We start from the raw sequence: 17282 nt of genomic DNA, 5'->3' as shown, positions 1-17282 counted from the left end.
ACTCAGCAATAAACATGACGAGTGTCATTTAGATTAGACTATTGGTCATTATATCAGTCAGACCTCTTATTCTGTGTGATCGAGGCCACTGAGGGGAAGGAGCAGAGGTCACTGAGTTGTTTGCTGTCTGTCTGTGTGTTTGTGTTATTCATGTGTGGTTGTGGGGGTCGCTTGGTTCCAGACAGGACTCGATAAGGCCTTCTAATCAGCCTCTTTGCATTCCAGCACTTGTGTTACCTGACCTGAGCCTCTTTCTGTCTTCATTTCTGAATACATGAAAGCGTAAAAGGTGACAGAAGAGACTCACACACCTTTTTTTACAACAAAAACATGCAATCACCCTCTTTAAATTGAAGAAGACGGAAACAAAACCCATGCTCTACATCTCTACTATAACATGACAAGTCGGTATTGCTCTGGGGCGTTGCAATTTCATCAACAGTTTGGTGAGAACAACAAAGCTGGAATATCAATTTTCACCCCACCAACAGAATGTGGGCACAGCCGTGTCATAATTACCTTTATCCATTAGTCAGAGGCAGGGTGAGGCTGAGAAGGGTCCGACAGAGGACAGAGCGGACAAAACAAGGTCAGGAGGAGTTGTGGATTTTGGATGGCCTCTTTGACACTGGGAGGAAGTATTTGTTAGCCTCAAGCTAGCGGTCTCTGTGTGACTGAGAGCTCTGGTGTTTGACCCTGTGCTGGTATCATTTCTGTGGTTTGATGGCTACAGCAGACCAGCCGTGAAGCCGTCAAACTCTTTCTAGAGCAGTGTCACATGACCACTGGTGACAAAAAGTCTCAAAGTTTAGCCTCTTTTTTAGTCTCAATCCCTTTCCAGCGGTATATTAATCAAGGTAACGAACATGGCTGCTAATTAAGACTGCACGGCCCGTAAACGTTGGCCTCTCTTGTTCACCACGTGTAGAGTAATCGAAGACGACAGGTCAATATTGCACTAAAGTTGGCGGAGTGGCTTGCATATTAGCTGTAATTACATTCACATGAGCGTAATGTATCGGTTTACTGTCATGTGTGAGGTTAATGTGTATAGCATTTTAATGGTGTATTAACTGTTGGATGGCTCCTCAGGGTTATCTCCTGTGGACATCCTTGATGCCTTCACCCAGCTTAGACTTTCACCTCTATATACGTATACAACACGTGGTGTGTGTGACTGTATGTGTGGGTGTGGGGGTAGTGCTTTAGCTGCCTGTTTACCTGTATATGATGGTATGATTGCAGAGAAAGAGACTTCTCAGAAAGGAGCAAAACATTCAACACAAACACTTCTAATTATTGAGACATGACTATATAGATTTGTTTTAACCTGTTTCTATCATATGTATATATATATATGGTTTATGTTACATAGTCTTTAAATTTACATTTCTACTAAAGGACAAGAAGAGGTGCAGTAAACACAAAATATGTATATGTCATTTATAAAATAAGTTGTCACCTCTTGCATAAATCTTTGGCAAGGCTCCAGCTTCCATCCTCTGCTGCACCTGTACCCTTGAGCTAATGTAGCCTTGATCTGACACTAAACAATGAACTATAATTTTTCAAATTACAGAGAGTTAGCAAGGTAATTATGGCAGATCAAACAGAAATATCAGAGAATATTTTTTCAGCCTCCTGGTCTGAAATACTATGTCAAACTTATGCTGTTTACTCTTTAGCAAACAATACCATCATGGTAAAAATATAATATCATAAAAGCAATCGAATACTGTAAATGAAGTAGCTTATGGGTCTTCAATCAAAATTGTTGTTCAAATTTTGCCTTCAATCTTTAATTATTAGGATCAAGAAAATCCCTTACAAGATAAGCAACAACAACAACGACAAAAAAATTAACAATGATTCAGAAACACAAACACGGAGGGCAAATGTGGAGTAATAAAGAGTCTCCCTTCTAGATATATGCCTGATTGTAATCCAATTTTTGTTTTAGCTTCCTGATCAGGTCAAGCAGGACTGGATTGATGTACAGCGCGCCAAAGTCTTTATGACAGCATCACAATGGCTGACAAAGTTTAGTAGTGATAACAGAGATCTGTGATTTTCTCTGCTGAAAAGTATTTCTTGGATTTATTCTGTAGTAATAGTGGACACAGGAGCTTTCCAACCACATGCAGCAGTTATTCTGCAGTGGTCTGTTCAAACCTAAGAGTCTATCAATAAAATGAAGAGGGAGGTTACGTTAGCTCTGCTTGGTAGATGGGCGCTGGTAGGACATGACCAAGATTCATGAAGAACACTCACTAATGACGCGTCTTAAAGCACTGGGCTGCCAGTTAAGCTAAATATAGCCAGCTGCTAAACTACGCTACAAAGTTTGCTAGTTGACACGCTAGGTAACTGTTGACAAATACCTTATGTCCTCATGTCATATCCGGTATAAAGTTGTCTTGAACAAAGAAAAGTAGATTTTAAAAGAAGATCAGATCTCCATTCATTTCCAAAACAAACACCTGCCATGTTAACAATAGTGTGTGTGTGTGTGACCCGGGTCAAAGGGCGTAGCTGCAGTTTAATTGAAACAGATCTTTATAACATCCTCTTTAATTAATTACTAATGGGCATGTGCTGATTACATGTCAAATTTACTTTTTTTTAAAGCAGCATGAGTGAGAAACTTCATGTACTTCCTGGTCTGTAAGAGACATGATACATATTTTAATGTAACTATTTTGCTTCATGTATCTTCAAAAATGCTTATTTTTTCATGTATTCCAAAATTACTCTTCAGCCTAATCCCAATTTTCATACTCAGACTAACAAACTTTAAAGCCTGTTCTTGGCAAATCTGTAAATGCTTAGTGTGAATTATATCAGTTCATGAAGTCAATGTAGACCTCATGCAAAAAAATAACAACTCTAAATTACACACTCTGTGTGATTCTACGACCCCACAGACTAGGGCTGGGATGATATGTTATTCTCACAATTTAATTCTATTAAAATTTTTGAGGTGCCAATTCGATTTAAATTGCAATTCTTTGATATTTATTATGATTTTTGCGTTTTTTAGTTTTTAGGGTTTTTTTTATGCCAGACCATGTGAAAAAGATAAATGATGATGATAATTTCTACAGACAATATCAGGAGCTATATTTTCCCATAAATGCATATTACATGAGTCAGAGACAAACACTTCACCCTCTGCAGGAGAAAAGTGGTAACTTTTTCCCAATCCAGTTTATAAACAAAGACTGAAATTAAGAATTTGAATTTGAAAAAAAAGTTTTTTTTTGACAAATATTCTAGATTTTGATATTGTCAAACAAAAAAAAATCCGAATATAATGATTTTTGATTTTTTATCCAACCCCTACCACAGACCGTCATGTTGAGATCCTGAAAGTAGCCAGAAGAAGCATCAGTGATGGAGGGAAAAATCGTCATGAAATTCAAATTCTGAAGTGCTGGCTTCTTCTTATTTGATGGTGCATGTTCATATTGTTTCCAGGTAATGAGTGATGTCACTGAATTTTGTCCCATGTCTCATTTTAATACCATCATTATTCATAAGAGACGCTCAATGCCTTTAAAGTCAGGATGGGTTTGGTGATTAGGCCTCACGGTGGAGGTTGGTATTGGGTTTTCTCATAACGCTTGTTTTATTTCTCATGTGTTGATCAAAATTGTGCTTTTTATGCTTTAATGTTTCCATCAAACGCCACCTGAGGGATATTCCACTCCTTCAATTAGTCTCTTACATTAAATCGAAGAAAGAGGCTGAAGGATAGTGTGGAGGAATGATCGGCCTGCCAGACCTCTACCTTGGTCCAGCAGTCCACTGACCAATGGGGTTATATGATGGTTTCAAATGTGGTTTGAGCATTTTGTTTTTGTTGTTTGTAGATATCACTTTATCTGTGGCCTTTTTCTTTATCATTCCTCGTCTGTTTGCTGAGCGTAATGAGGCCCCCTCTCTATTGTGTTCAACACAGTGTTTGTCAAATATGCCAATATGGGCCATTGACAGAGCAAAGATAAATAGACCGCCTGCATAAACCACAGTTTAACAAGGATGAAGAATTTCAGGAAGGGTTACAAATCCCATTCTGCCAGCCGCCTCATGACATCACGACATAACTGTCTTGTTTGAGTTTGTTGGATGGATTTTTACTGAATTAATAAAAAAAAAAAGACCTACTCACGTAACTCCACTCACTGTACATATCAGCCCCCACACATACAAATAAATGGAATCCAACAAGCAGACACAATGACATAAAAATACCCCAAATGCATGCATGGTTACACAAAAAGCACATAGGGGGACGCACATGCGCATGCTCCCAGCCTAATGAGAGAATTTCTGACCTTTCTTCATGTACCCCTGGAGAATATTGATGAATCCCCTTTTAAAAATAACTCACGCCTTGTAGGGTCATTAAATGATTTACAGTTATTTCAGCAACACATAATTATTACATTTATTATGTTGGACTGTACAGGGTTGGGCCATTGTGGTAGGAGTTGGACCTTTTAACGCACAATGGAGGCCATTAAAAGTTTATTTTACACAAGTACACTTTACTTATGTTCCAGTCAGAAGCTAACATCACAGGGAAAGAGTTTACAGCTTTTTACAGCCGTGCATTAGCTGCTATGAAACTAAACCTGTAGCATTTATGGTGCATTGTCTGATTAGTGAAAAAAAACCTATTAGAGGAGAAGGAGAGAACACAGAGTTATAGTGTGGGATCTGGCTAATTATGTTTAATGTTCCTGTAAAATCCTGCAACTTTAAAACTCTGCCCCTGAATCCCAGCCATCTCTAATTGTAAGATTTGCTTTGACATTTCAGACTTTTACCGTCATACAATCTAAACCTTTATAAAGAAAACCTTTGTCACGAAGAAACGTGAGTGGATGAATTTTGTCCTCTCTCAGATCACTCCAATTACCCGTGTCAAATCAGACACGATCCAGCACAGTGAGCTAAGTATCCACAGGTAATGTCACGTTTGGTCTCGTGGCAAAACGAGTAATCGCCATATTCAAATCCCAAGGTGATGGAATTATCTTAATCGTGGCTATCGCTGACCCGCACATGTGAATCCCTTGCTTCACAGTGCTTGGACTATCACAGATATGATTAAGGCCTTTGTACGTTTGAATCCTGCAGTCTGTATCTCTTCCTCTAATGATATGTTCTCAATTGTTGTGCTGCTAAGCTGGTTAAAATGACATCAGACTGTGATTGTGAGCACGGCCCTTCAAACACCCCCAGTGGGTGAGGCGCTTAATGTTCATTTGAGCTCTGTGTTGAGCGACCGGCATTAAAAACCCGACTGAAGCTCAAATGAAGATGATTTAAATGAAGTCATTTGAGGAACATTTAATTACCATTGGAGCGTAATTGAATGTTTCTCTGAAGTGCTGAGTGACTCCTAATGAAATGAGGAAGAGTGGGGAGATACTGACGAGGCTGTGCACAGATGCTGATAGTCCGAGCAATTTTCAGCCTAGAGGACAGATAAATGGATCAGAGAGGGATGGACTGGATAAATAAATCTGTCTTTGCCGACGCAAAGCTTATCTGATCTTCCAAAAGAGTGTTTTCAGTTCACTTTGCTGGTGACAGTTTAGGAAATTTTATTACATTGGTTTCAGTAGGAAGGAAAAATATTGTCAATTAAAGCTATTGTAAGGCTTTTTTTTTAAATTTTGGTTATAAAACAAACTAATACTGTTGTTGGTGTCCTGGAATTTTTTTTGTCCCAAAATGCAATTCAAAGCATACTTGAAGAGGCTTTGTGTGCAATTGCCATGATAAAGATTCTACAGTACTACAGTTTCATTTGGTAGACACTTTTGTCCAAAGTGACGTAAAACACAAGCAAGATTGTACACAGAAGGAAAAACCTGGTTAATGCGACAAAGTGCTTCAAGTTATTTGGCTGCAGGTGCTGCCATCAAGTTCAAGAATTTTTTTTTTAATAATGTAGAATAATCTAGACAACTACCTAGCAGTGGGTAAAGATATTGATGAATCGATGCATCAAAATATTGCCTTGCCCAGTTCAATATCGATTCAGCAAATCCTCTGAATCGATTCATCTCCTGGCAAATGAGGGGAGTGTGCGTGTTATTCACGTTGTGTGGTCAAAGGTCAAGAGAGACCTTACCACATATGTGACATACCACATATGTTCACATGGGGCATGAAAATCAGTAATCGAAGCATTTAAATCAAAATCAAATCGAATCGATATTGAATGGAATCGCAACCTTAAGAATCTAAACCAAAATCAAAATTGAATCAAATCGAATCAAATCGAATCGTGAGTTTCTAAGCAATACCCAGCCCTACAACTAACCACAGTTAATTGCTGCAACAGTATACTTCAATCTTCAACAACATTTAGTAATTAGTGCTGAAAATTCACTAAGAGCTGGGTCTGAGACCTTCTGACTCATTCTACCCCTGAGGACAAAGAGGAGAAGGGTCAGTTTTAAGTGTTCCCTGAACAGATGAGTCTTTAGACATCTCTTAAAAGTAGAAAAGGACTCTGCTGATCATATACAGTTAGGTAATTCATTCCACCATTTGGGCACAACAGAGGAAAAGAGTCTGGCTAGAGATTTGGAGCCGTGCTGGGCTGGGAGCACCAGGCGTCTTTCACAAGCAGAGCATAGTGGGCGAGGAGTGCAGATCTGGATTAGGGATTCCTGGTAGGCAGGAGCCATTCTTGTCAATGTTTTGTAAACCAGAAGAAGAGCTTTGATTGTGAAGAGAGATTAACAGCGGGGTGACGTGCTGTTTTGGGCTGGTTAAAGACCAGACATGTTGCTGCATTCTGGATCATCTGCAGAGGTTTGAATGTACACGCAGGGAGGTCTGTTAGGGGGGAGCTGCAATAGTTGATATGTGAAATCACAAGGGCCTGTACCAGAAGCTGTGTGGCCTGTTGTGTCAGGCCAGGTCTGATCCTTCCGATGTTATAGAGGACATATCAACAAGATCGAGCAATCAAGGCCGCGTGAACCTTTAAGGTCAGCTGGTCACCAATCACGACACCCAGATTTCTGGCAGAATTTGTGGCACAAGTTGATTAAAATCAAGCAGGACACTGATCTGTGGTGTGACAAGCTGGAGGGACAATGAGCTCAGTTTTGGACAGATTAAGCTGAAAGTGGTGTTCCTTCATCCATGTGGAGATATGAGCCAGACACGCTGATATCTGAACCACACTAAGCAATACTATTTGTAAGAAGGATATGATCCGCGCTGATATTGTTTCAGATAACTCAAACTCACTGTAAAGCTGCATAACGCTCAAAGTGAAATATAACATGACCGTGTCCCAGCACAGGCAGATGTCAAACACCTGTTTAATAAATTCAAAGAAAGAGTCTAAATAGCAGAATTGATTCTGAAATAAAGTTCCTGTTCAGTTTGAGATGTAGGCGTAGAGGTGGATGAGTTGGGCGGGGTCACATAAAACAGAGTAATAGGTGAGTAAAGGGTGAGACAGTATTTACAGGGCAGGTGTGCTGCTTGTCCAGTAAAAGCCTCTTCCTCTGCATGGACACATGCTGTCAAGTCAGGGCCACTATTGCCCCTGCCATTACAGCCTGCATATTTCACAGCCCCGTGGAAATTCCCAGATCGCAACATCGTCACACCTGCACCATCCATTACAGGGAATCTCACTCCCCCTTTTGCCCTGCAAGTGTGTATTTGTGCATGACAGGAAGAGAGAGACAGCAAGTGCCTCCACATGTGTATGCAAGTAAATATGTGTCAGTCTTTACGAGTGGCAGAGGCGGCAGCAGCTGCTCTCCCCGAGGTCCTTTCAGTGTCGGGAAGCCCAAAGGCCTCAGGGCTTAAGAGGCAAAACAAATCTTCCTCTTAGCTACTTGTAAGCTGGATGTAACCTGTCAAATAAAGACACAGAGAGGATGATTAACAAAAACAGGATCTAACTGTTCTGTTGTTTCCACACTTTTTGCCCCATCCTCTGTCTCTCCTGAGCTTTTCAACAGGAGCCGAGCTGGTCGTCATTTGTCAAAGCGAGTTTTGTATTTGTGACCAGGCTCCAACATAAAACAAGCGGAAGCTGGTTGGTTAAATGCTAGTGACGCTATCATAAGGTTAAATCTAGAGTACACAAGCCGGCAGCCTGTATGGTGAGAGCATTTCCTGCTGAACAATGACTCTCAAAGCTCGTCTGACAGAGAGAGACACACACACACACTGAGGGAGATGGAGAGAGGGACACAGACAGAGAGAAAGATCATCACTGCTCAATGTGTCCATTAAATCCATACCACTTGGCAACTTACCAGATGAACCTCTGCCTTTGTTAGTCAACATAACACACAACTCTATTTGAGTCCACAAAGGTTCACATTTCAGATCATGTAATACCCTTGGCATCCCTGTAGCATAGCTGTAAACACAATAACACTGCATGAAGACCTAATTTCAAACCAAGCATCAACCTCTGGAGTCAATGTGGAAAAGCAAAAAAGTACACTTCCTTGAGTGGCCTCTTTAACTTAGCTTAAAAAGCACTGGTAACCCTGTAAGAGCTCATATTTGTCCGTGTTTTTCATGTGTTCATCTCCTGTAACGCATCACTTATATTCCAAACAATGAAAATAATGGCTTCCTGATTCTGATTGTGACAATAATAAGCATTACTTACAGAGAACTTTTCAATAAGCAGGTCAACAAAAATGCTTCACGTGGGCTGTTTAAATATAACAGGCAGGTCATCCTATCAGGCAAGAGTGAGGGAATAACACATTTTATGAGACATAATAATTATTTCAAAGAAACTGATCAAAATTTAGACAAAAATCAGAATTCAGGTACCTGATATCTTTTCAGGCAAATCACATTTGTGCTTTTAGACCTCACATTGCAAATTCTCTTTTCCCTTTAGATCTCAGTCAGATTTTTTTGGGACACACAGAAGAGTCCTGCCAGAGGAGTTACACCAGAATAGAATAGAACTTTATTGTCATTGTAACAATTGAATTCACAGCAGCAATCAAAAAAAACAAAAGTAAGAAAGTGTACAGAAAGTGCAAAAAGGTCCATAAGAAAATAGATGATGACAGCTTGTTCATCATTCTCCAGTTCAGCCAGCCTCCACAGGGTCCAGGACTGAGCTTCTTCAACTGTCTGTTCAGTCTCTGTCTCCTGGATCCTGTCTGCTCACAGCAGGTGAAGCTCCTCCAATATGGTGTTGGTGTCTGATGTTAGCTCCATTAGCCGTGTCTGTGAATACCATGATGCTACTCTGCCCTCTGGTATTCCCTCTGTTGCTGGGTTAGCATGGCTAGCTCGTCCATCTTATTGGAGATAGATCTTACGTTCCCAATAACGATGGATGGAAGGACAGGTCCATGTTGTCACTTCTTAGCTCACACTTGAGAACCAGCACGTCGTCCTCACCTCCTTCTCCTCACCTTGTGGGAAGACATCAGGTCTTACACCAGTTAGCATTGACATGCTACAGGCTGCTAACAGCTAATTTCACATGTAAACAATGCAGCCATGGTTACATGTAGGATCTCCAGACAAACACAGGAGAAAAAGTTTTAAAAATATCTCTAAAAAAACAAATGAGCCATACAAAGTAATGATCCACTCCAAATACTAAGATTACGAAAAAGAGACGAAGAAATTACAAGAAACGGACAAAGAAGAGAGAGCTGCTGCAAAAGGCAGCCATAGCCAACAGGGCGGCGCCTACTACCAACTAACAGATCAGAAATAAAGAAAAAGGCACTGGATTGCTTCAAATGTGATCCGTAAAATCTGTTTTGGCTACTGAGCAGTTTTTCATTGCATGAGGAGTCTTTGTAATGTTTTCTGAACAGCTTGGTCTTTTTACATCCATTTATTGTTTTTTCTCTGCATACATATTATAAGACTAATAAAGGTGCATTTAAAATGTCCAAATCATTCAGCCAAACTCTGCATATTGTAACAGCTTACCAACAATCATTTTAGGGCCACTTTTTGAGTAGTATAATGTGGCTTCAGGTTTGTAATCTCAGTGGCAGGTCTAGGCTTGACATAGGTGAACAAAGTAAGTCTTTGCTAGAAGAACAACAGACATTCATCATCTCTTCAGCACACACATGATAAACCTTTACCCACACTCTCAGCACACAGATCAGGTTATATGTAAATGGACAAACAGGAGTAAACTCTGCATGCATACTATGAGAATTAGCTTCATTCTCAGGACAGACATCACATGGTTGTTGTACATTCAGACCAGTCAAACCAGTGACTCATATGACTCCCTGCTCTGGATGAGCTTCCCACATACACACAGCCACTAAATTGACTAATAAAGCCCATAATCCTAATTGTAGTCTGTGACTCCAGAGGTCTGGCGTTGGAGTTCACATAGACAATGACAGCCAGTTTTTCAGAGCACATCCTCTAACCAAGCTCACATTCCTAACAGCAATTACAGCACCGGGCCCACCAATCCAGACCAAAACACCTACTCACACAACAATGAGCATCAGTGTTCGCACACAAGGGCAACCCTCTTTGGACTGTCTTCATACCCTCGCCCCGTCTCCCCCTCTGCTCCTGGGCCAATCTTTTTATTAATCGTAACTCAGTCATTGGATGAGTCTTAAGTCAGTGCATGTTCTCACATAAATGCAATCATCATGACAGCAGGTTAGTGTTTTTGCTGTCAGGGAAGACTCAATGGGATCTGAAGTGAGCTTTAAAATGTATTAATGTTTCAGCTTCATCGTGTTTGTATGATCTGTTTTATTTGCTTTGTTTTGAAGTAAAAACATAGATAACAGAAGGTGCATTAGTCAAGTTTTAACAAGTTTGTCAGGGGTCTTATTTGTTTACATGAATGGCATTATAACAAAGTGTGGGGTGCAAAGTGTAAATTCATGAATGGAGACACAAGGTAAATTTTGTCAAAACAAAACTTATTTTCCAGCTCATATGTTCTTGTACTCTGTCTACCTTTCCCTCCCGATTACCAAACATATTCCATCAATTTTCTCAGTTTCTCTAACACACATAAAACAAAACGCTGTCCAAACGCTTGTATTTCATATATATACAGCCATTATTCACACCACGTAATTATGTGTTAAAGGCCTGCGCCGCAATTTAGGGAGCAGAATCTGTTTTGTAATTTAGTGTGAGATGAAGTATCCCAGATGTGATGGAAATAACATCAGTCCTGCTGCAGTCTTTGTAATGTTTTTATACCTTTGCTCTGAAAACAGAGCATGTTGACCAGACGCGGCTCTGCACCAATTTCACAAGCTGCAGATTTATTCCACATGAGTCTTTAGAGCCTGTAGAGAATCAAACAGCAACTCTTTAAAGGAGGTGGAGGTGATGATGTTCAAACAATGAAACAGTTTTGTCCTTTTTTTACAAGGACGTGTAAAAGCAGCTCTGTTAAACACCAGTCTACAGCCAGAGCTTTATCTCAAACTAAGTGAGAATTATTAGAATGAGAAAAAGATTCAACCTGCAACCTGCTCTTTGGGTTAGATTTCACCACAAGCTGATGGAAGAAGTCATGTTTGCTGGTTTCTACCTCTCAAACCATCTGCAGCAGAGCTACCTCACTGCTGGGCTGCGCAAGAACCGAGTCTTGTGCAACGCGCTCTCAAAAGAACATTTGTTCACCATCTGTGACTGCTGCTCCCACTCCATGCAGAGTTGAAGCAGAGAAGCTTGCTTTCTTACAATGCTGAATATTGGCTGCTGTTTTTTTAACCTCCGCCTTGCACCAAAAAAATAAAAGATAAAAACTATAAATCACTGGTATCTATGACGAGGAATGGCCGGTCTTCCCTGGGATCATGAAAACATAATCACTACATAAATTAAACCCCCTTTTATCGCCAGGACCCCCGGCCTGCAGAGTGTGTTATGATGACAGCTATGTGTTTCCTGTTGCGCCCCATTCAGGCTGCGGCTGCCTGTTAAATGCATTAGTCCAGGCTGGAAACATTGCAAGGTGCCAGGTAGACTCACATGTCCACACACACAATCCTCAGCGGCAGAATGACAGTCCGGTTTATGCACCAGAGACTTTTCTTTCAAGTGTTTGTGATTAAATGAGCAATGTAGAAAAATGCGATTCCCCATGTTAAATGTGACAGGGAAACAGAACAAACAGGGTTAAAAGTTGGCATTTTACCACTTTGAATGGTCATAACTTCAACAATCCAGAGAACGTGATTTTGTATGACGTTGCAGCAAAACACCAACACAGAGTTCATGCTCTTTGTCTCTCTGCGCTCACAGTCAGTCGACACTGTGTCATTGTCCAGCGCTGTGGGATCTCTCTGCTTGTTTCTTTCTCTCCTCTTTTGTTTTGTTAAGCGGGGGCCAGAGGTTTGGCTTCGTCTGTGAAGGAGGAGTTTTGAAAATCTGACTGGTTCAAACTGCCTAGTGACAGTTTGCTGTGCACCTATCAAATTTAACAAGATCAGACTTCTTAGTACCAAGATGTAAGTTTCATGATTTGCCAAGTAGCATTACTTAGTTCACATGGAAAAATAAGCTCTGGAGTTGTTGAAGGGTTTTACAGGCTCCACATCAGAATCTATGTCATTTTGAGTTAATTTAAAGCAAATAAAGTCACCTCTGTTTAGGGATGGGTACCTTTCACATTCGAAACAATACAGTGCCGATGCCTGGTACCTTGCAATCGGTGTCAGTACTCAACTGTACCTATTTTCAGTACTTTATTGTGTTTATGTGGTGAAAAATATCATTTTTTAATAATAAAATTGATTTTTTTTTCAATCTAACATATTTTTTCAACATATGACCTTGTAATGTTGTTTTCATGTCCAGCATGGAAAATCACCTACTCTTCCACTCCCTCACAGTCACAAGGATGGGTTTAGGTACCTAAACATGGTACCTTTTGATTTTATGTGAATGGGTACCCGGTACTTTTGCCAGAATTTTGGTCGGTACCCATAAAAGTACCTAATTCAGTACCCATCGCTACCGCTGTGAGATCTCATGTCTTTTAGTCTGAGTCCCACTGTGCTACATACAACCTCAAATTTTTTCTTCAGTTTTTCTATGAGGTCAGGGATACATGCAGTTGTCCTCAGCATAAGACACTACAATAACCTGACCTTTTACATGATCCGTTTGAATGGTGAACTCACGAGTACATAAACGCTTTACGTCCTGAGTGAAATGCTCTGTATCTAATGTGTTACAAGGATTTTTGCTCAAGGGCAGGGTTACAGTCAAAAAGAGGAAACATCTGATATTTGGGCCACAGGAGCATGTCTACCACAGGAAACCAAAGCTGGTTTAATGAGAGGTCAAGGGTCATTCTGGGTCAAGTACCCTGCCTGGGGACTGCATGTTAAACACACTCCCCTGGGGAAAAAAAGGGACAACATAGTGTTTGACAAGATCAACAATGCTGGCCCTAATTAGAGCAAACACAGAAGCAGGGGACGACAACATCTCTGAAGAACAAAAGGAACAAAGAAAATCTCCCAGTGTGTTGTTTTTGTTTTGAAATAAAGTTATTTCCTTGAGTTATTCTTTCCTTTCCAGTTAGTGCAATATCTTCACCACCAACAAGGATTTACCGTCTGGAGTGTAATTTGGAGAGGCTCCTTGAGGAAACAGCCTCCTCAGGGGGAAAGACAATTAGTCCTTCAACAAACAGCACGGATCAGTCGCTTTAATTAAACACCCTCCCCCATCACTGCCTCAGCCCTCTCCCCTTCAGACCCCTCCCCTCTTTTTCCTCTCTACTTCGTCTTGCCTCTTTTCATGCGAAGAAGTACAGATTCTAATCCTAGGCCAGATGACACCCTAATAATTTGTTGTATGGCTTGGTGAGCTCCTAACCAGTGGATTAGATGGATATCGGCCAAAGGGGTAGTTTGTGGAGTTAGCTCTAACAGGATTTACCATCTACTGAGTATATCAAAGGCAGAGTCCTGCGCTAAGCACTAAGCACTTCACCAAATTAAAAAGTGACCCACAGGTGGGCTCTCTGCTCTGTTTGTGCCGATGGGCCATGACGCTAATTGCTTTCTAACTCTGTTACGAGTGCCATCAAATTACGCTCGTCAATTGGAGTGAAGAGGGGTGTGTGTGGAAGGTCTGAGAGCTCATCCTGCTGATCACTGCTGTGTGCTTCACTTCTGTCATTATTGCACACTGAGCATTGAGTCAGACACAGACAGAGTGAAAACTATCTCTCTTTCTTCCTCTGGTTTTAGGTTTACACTTTTTTTTTTTTTACATTCTGCTGTTTTACCACAGGCCTTTAAATGCTGTGTACAAGCTTTGTCATCATTTTCTATCACAGTGAAGGCCAATATAGCACAGCCCAGCTAAGCAATTTTTCAACTTCTCCGTTTTAAAAATGAATACAGGTCATGTTCTACATTATTTACAATGTGTTACAGAAGATCAGAAGGAGGTGAACGAGGTTAAGCTGCAAACAAACAGCGGAGGAGAAAAAGCCTAGAAAGTAGGTGAAGTTCAGTAGCAGAGAAAACAAAACCGAAACACCACAGGAAACAACTCAGCTCATCCTTTCTGTGGGAATGCACTGGTGTGTGTGTGTTGTGCTGTGTAGATGAAGTGTGTGAACGTGTTTTGTGGTGAAGCAGTGAGGAGAAGGCAGGATGTGATGCAGAATGATCATATTTAACATCCTGTGATGCTGGGGAACCCCACCATGTCTTTCACCTATATGGGGTTTAAAGATGCTGCAATGTTTCCTGTGCTACTTACTCAGTAAAGCAGTCAGGCTTTTTTTTTTAACAGACAATCAGACACCATGGTGTTTATTTGTCATCTTGTTGTCCTGATTCAGACTGCACATCTCTCTTTCTTTGTGCTTATCTAACCCAAAGACTTTCAGGAAGCTTTTTTCTCTGCTCCGTGAACCCGTAACCTCAGCTTGTGAGTGACATGAGCTGGGTCGACGGATGGGGGTGTGTCATCTGTACATGTTGCTTTACTGGCAGCGCAAGGCGTTCCTTTCCTGGAAGAGTAACAAAATAACGGGGAAAGAGAACAAAGAGAGGACTGACTCCCTCAGACAAACCAGATCAGACAACCAGACAACACACCTTTAACGGCAGATGAGCGCGCCCTGTGTCTTGGTCAGGGCAGTAATTCCACCTGTATTCTACCCCCTGTGGGCAGGTACCAGCTCCAGCTACCTTCAGCAGAAGGAGACACAGTTACAGATATGCAAACATACTATGGATGATAAAGGATATTTTGCATACAGTCCTTCATAATTACTTATTCCTAAATTTGCAAACAAGGGAGCTACCCCCTGCCAGTTTTACTCGAGTAAGGCGTGTGCACAACAGCTGTTTTTCTCAGCGACTTTCAAGTGTTGTGATTTTCATTTACTCCACTGCTTCAGGGCACCGCACCTCTGGTTTGGCACACCACACGTCTGGCAGAGCGGGTCTTAGATAAACAAAAGAGCCCTGTTTTACACCAAGCAACACGTCGTTCACATTTGGGAGGTGGGTGGGTGAAAGGGGAAGGAGGCTCAAATAACAATTCCCCTGTTACTTTTTTAAAAACAGAAGATATGAACTTAATCATAAATGTTACTTTAGTGTCATTTTTGCAAAATACACCAAAAAAAAAAAAAAAAACCAGACAAAAAAAAAACAAGAAAAACAAAACAAAACAAGAGGATTCATTGTTACAACTCAACAGCACATCTTCTTGAGTGTTGTGCAACCTTCTCTAACTGTTTGTCAGGTTGATGCTAATGTCTACAGAAACAAACAACAATGTTTCTCTGTTATTTGTATAAAGGTCTCTGGTTAAAAAATGATCACAGAAACGTAGGTCACAGAGATTTATCAAGAATTTTTTATCAACAGAGGCACTGGCTTATTCAGGAGTTGTATGAAGTTTGTGTGCATTTACCATTTGAGTGTATTCGTGTAAACCATATACTGTACAAAACATGGACATAGTCTCCCCAACGTCACCTGTTTCTGAAACGGATAATGAAGCACATCATGTAAAGTGGCCATATTGGAAGTGGCAAGGGATTTGCGTATAGCTGTAGGGCTCCTGTCGGTCACTTGACCCTGAGCTGTGCTTCTGATTGGGCGAGTAGCAATCTTAATATCCCCTGAACGGCTAAGTTAGAAAAAAATTCACCCCCCGTACAGTGTGTACAGTGTAATTAGTGACTCAGACAGAAGACGTTTTTTGAACCAGGCTGTAAATACGTTAATTTCTGCTTTGAAAATGCCTTTTTTTTTCTTGGTGTGTATGTGACTTCTGGTACTTCTGGACCCAGCCTCAAGTGGACAGTCGAGAAACAGCAGATTTTAGCACTTTCACGTTGTCTTATATTGTTAGACTCGAGGTTGCCGCTTGGCAGAAGAAAGGCAACATGTGAAGAAGGTTGTTAAATCATCTTTTCTTTAAAAAAACTCGATGTTTGTCCAAAGTCAAAACAAAACAAAAAAACACGACAAACAAACAAACAAAAAAACTCTCCGGTCAAGAACAATCTTGTCATAGATTTTAACCATTTGGAATGGAATTACAGCTATATTTGGTGTTACAGAACCCATAGGCAGTGCATTGCACCCTCCCACCCCGCCACACACACACACACACACGCACACGCACACACACACACACACACACACACACACACACACACACACACACACACACACACACACACACACACACACACACACACACTGACTTAAAAGGAGGAGGCTGGGACAGAGGAAGTGATGTTTAACCAGCAGCAGTGGAGTGTGGGTATCATAGGTGAAGCAGGGATTAGTGAGAGTGCAGACATGTTTAAACACACTGTCATATTGTTAGAAAGCAGCTGTGATTGGTTGAGTGGGGGTGGGAACAATGATTCAAACATCAGCCTGTCACCTGATGACAGCTGGTTGTATGACTTCCATGTCCTGAAATTACACATTTCTTGCTTGTATTGTACGTTTCTTTGAACAAAAACGTCTGCTTAAAGAAATTAAACAGTTGTAGAATCTTCATGTAAAATATCAAAAACAAACTCTGACACACTAGAATCAAAAATATTTATATTAGCAGCATTTCAACTGTGTTGCTCAAGAAATATTTTGAGTTTTACAGTGCACAGAAGTTTGCTTTCGATTTTTGACGGTTTGTCTCCACCCTTTTTATTCAATACATGTGTTTAGCATTTTTATAATATTAGACACCAGCAGAATAAATTCAGATTCTTGAATTAAAAGCATGCTAGAGTAGAA

This window comes from Halichoeres trimaculatus, unplaced genomic scaffold (genome assembly GCF_033239565.1).
Source record: "Halichoeres trimaculatus isolate MK-OKI-2021-1 unplaced genomic scaffold, fHalTri1.1 fHalTri1_scaffold_3, whole genome shotgun sequence".
Taxonomy (NCBI): domain Eukaryota; kingdom Metazoa; phylum Chordata; class Actinopteri; order Labriformes; family Labridae; genus Halichoeres; species Halichoeres trimaculatus.
Note: the sequence above shows the minus strand (reverse complement) of the source record.